This window comes from Carassius auratus, unplaced genomic scaffold, assembly GCF_003368295.1.
Source record: "Carassius auratus strain Wakin unplaced genomic scaffold, ASM336829v1 scaf_tig00013368, whole genome shotgun sequence".
Lineage (NCBI taxonomy): Eukaryota > Metazoa > Chordata > Actinopteri > Cypriniformes > Cyprinidae > Carassius > Carassius auratus.
In genome coordinates this window covers 62,047-65,301 of record NW_020524389.1, presented here as the reverse complement: position 1 = coordinate 65,301, position 3,255 = coordinate 62,047, and the positions used below count along the sequence as shown (strand labels likewise).

Sequence of the window (3,255 nt, the reverse complement as noted above, 5' to 3'; positions counted from 1 at the left end):
ACATGCAACAGTCCAAAAGGGTCACAAAAACATATGTGAGTACACTTGAACCATATGCAGTTTCTGGCTGTTAATTATTGATTTGAATGTTAATAATTCAAGTGGACTTTGTAAATCAGAGTTTTGAACTTGGTGGTTCAGATGAATAGAGCTCTGAAATGAGCAAGAGTTGGTCTTTCACTCATGCATGAACAATTAAGGTAAGAGTCAGTCAGTAACAATTTAGTGTTGTTTAGTACATTAATCATTTCAGTGTAGTATAAAGCAGTATATGAAATTCATGTACAGATGATTTCAGTGTAAAAAATATTTTTGTGAGTGCAAAGGAGGTATAATTAAATATTATATATTAATATTTATTTGTATTTTTCTTTTTTTTTTGCTCAGATACAATGAAGTCACTTTCCAACCAGGCACACTTCATTGTTGGGTTATTTTTGGCATTTTCTGTTTTCACTCTGAGCTGCAGCGGAGGTAAAATTTTACTGTACCCTGTCGATGGAAGCCACTGGGTCAATATGAAGGTCCTGATAGAAGAGCTGCACTCCAGGGGCCACAGCATCACCGTGATCCGACCCAAATCCAGCTGGTACATCACAGAAAAGTCCCCTCTCTACACTTCCATCACAATCGCAGATGAAATAAGTGAATCTGATAACTTTTTTGATGAGTATTTATCTAAAGTGATAGAGATAGAAAGAGGCGATGCTTCTGGACTGTCATTCTTGAAGCTCCAGGTTGATTTGTTCTCCATGTTATCAAAAGCACACTATATTATGTGTAAAATGGTATCGGCTGTTTTAGAAGATAAGATGCTTGTGAAAAGACTTCAGGATGAGCGGTACGACCTGGTTCTCACCGATCCTGCATTAGCAGGTGGGGTGATTGTAGCGCATTATCTAAAACTCCCCTCTTTTCAATGTACGCTGGATCACAGCCGGTGAAGGACATTTTGCTATAGCACCATCTCCAGTGTCTTATGTACCTTTACCAGGCTCTGGCCATACAGATAAAATGAGTTTCACCCAAAGGGTTAAAAATGTTTTATTTCAGAGCTTTACTTTCTTCCAGGACAGATTCGTGGTGGTCCACACTATGATGCGCTAATAGATAAGTATTTGGATACCAAACGGACATTGTTAGCCTCATTCAAGCTGCTGATTTTGGCTCATGAGGACTGATTTTGTCTTTGAGTTCCCAAGACCAACCATGCCAAATGTTGTTTACATGGTGGGTTTCAATGCAAACCCTCCAAGCCTCTTCCTGCAGATCTGGAAGCATTTGTGCAGAGCTCAGGAGACCACGGCTTTATTATTATGTCATTGGGAACACTTGTTAAAAGTATCCCTGCGACATGGCTAACGGTATTGCAGCCGCTTTTGCTAGTTTACCTCAGAAAGTCATCTGGAGACATCTTGGAGATCGGCCATCCACTGTGGGCAACAACACCCTTATCGTGGACTGGATACCACAGAACGACCTCCTGGGACATTCCAAGATCAAAGCGTTTGTAGCCCACGGAGGAACCAATGGAGTGCAGGAAGCCATATACCACGGGGTCCCGATCCTGGGCGTCCCTTTGTTCTTCGACCAGTTTGACAACTTAATACGCATCCAGGAGAAAGGAGCGGGGAAATACTTAAGTTGTCAGAGTTCAGCGGTCATAATTTTGGAAAAGCCCTACGGGAATTGCTCAGTAACACCTCTTACAGGACGAACATGCAGAGACTCTCTAGTCTTCACAGGGACCAGCCGATGAGGCCTTTGGACTCGGCTGTTTTCTGGATCGAGTTTGTGATGAGGAATAAAGGAGCGACTCACCTGCGCTCGGAGTTCTACAAGATGCCGTGGTACTCATACCATTCTGTGGATGTGTTGTTGGTTCTCTTCACTGTTGTTGTTGTGTTGTTTTCTACGGTTGCAATAATCCGATATGTATGTTATAAAACATGCTGTAAGCGAAAAATAAAAAATGAATGATGCTATCCAGATTTTTATACTCAGATTTGCATGCAAAAACAAAATAACTGGGGAATAGGTAAATAATTTACTCAAATGCTTTGATAATTTCAACAATAAATACTTTTCTTTTTTAAAAGGTGTGTTTTCTTTTTATTAATAACTGGCTTTAATTATTAAATTAAACAAAACTAATACAAAAAATTTGGAAACATATTTAATACATTAATATTTATAAAATATTAAAAACTGCTTAATTTTAAACTAAAAGTTGTTATATTTATGCATTTAGCAGACGCTTTTATCCAAAGCGACTTACAGTGCATTCAGGCTAAACAATTTTTACCTATCATGTGTTCCAGGGAAATCGAACCCCCAACCTTGTTATATGAACAACTAGTAACGAAACTTCACTGTATGCTGTATGTGTTTGAATCCCTAAAAATAATTACTCAAAACTCATTTGTTCTGTAATCAGACTACACTGATAGCCCTGCATTTTTATGATTCACTAAAAAGAAACTGGCTTATTATAAGAGTCATTTGTTCTGGAATCCGACTTAATTGGAAATGCTGTATGTTTATGATTCATTTAAAAGAGCCGACTCAAAACTTTTCATTTGAGAATTTGAATAAATTGGTCGCTCTGTATGTTTATGATTTCCTAAAAAGTACCGGCTCATGAGTCATTTGTTTGGGGAAATGGACTACGCTGGTCGGTGCTGTCTGTCATAGATATATATAAAAAAAAAAAGATGAAGTGAAGCAAAAATGTTCCTAAGATGGCCGCTGCCATCTTACGTTGATAATGTCATTTGGAGCCAGAGTCTGCACAGTAGTGATCACGACTCATATAATTCATAAAAAACTGCTGGCTTACAGTAACCGTTTTTTCCCCCTGCAAGGCTAACACTAAGCTTGTTGTCTTAGCTAGCTAGGCAATAACTTTTATTTACTAATTCACTTATGAAGCACAAATTTAACTGAACAAACTTCAAAAATCCCTCAGATTCTGTTGATTTGTACAATTTACTGTAGAACAACTAATTTTGGAGCTAAATGGCAGACTAATAGGTTAAAGTAGAGCTGTCAATCAAAGCTGTCAATCATTATATCAGACCCCATTTTTACAGCATCAAGTAACTAAAACCAACCAATTAGAAAAACAAACACTTGACATACATCAGCGTTATAAGAACTACATAAAATTAGAGAAAATAGCTTTGGGGGAAATGTATTTGAAGTGGTCATTTATTTATTTTAGTTGGGCTCGAGTCCCATCTGTTTACCTGAAGA

At 37.9% G+C, this 3,255-nt stretch overlaps 1 pseudogene; it reads left to right on the top strand.

The window, feature by feature from the left end:
* The first annotated feature begins 118 nt into the window (after nucleotides 1–118).
* LOC113073970 (UDP-glucuronosyltransferase 2B17-like) lies at nucleotides 119–2,088 on the top strand (annotated as a pseudogene).
* The last annotated feature ends 1,167 nt before the right edge of the window (nucleotides 2,089–3,255 follow it).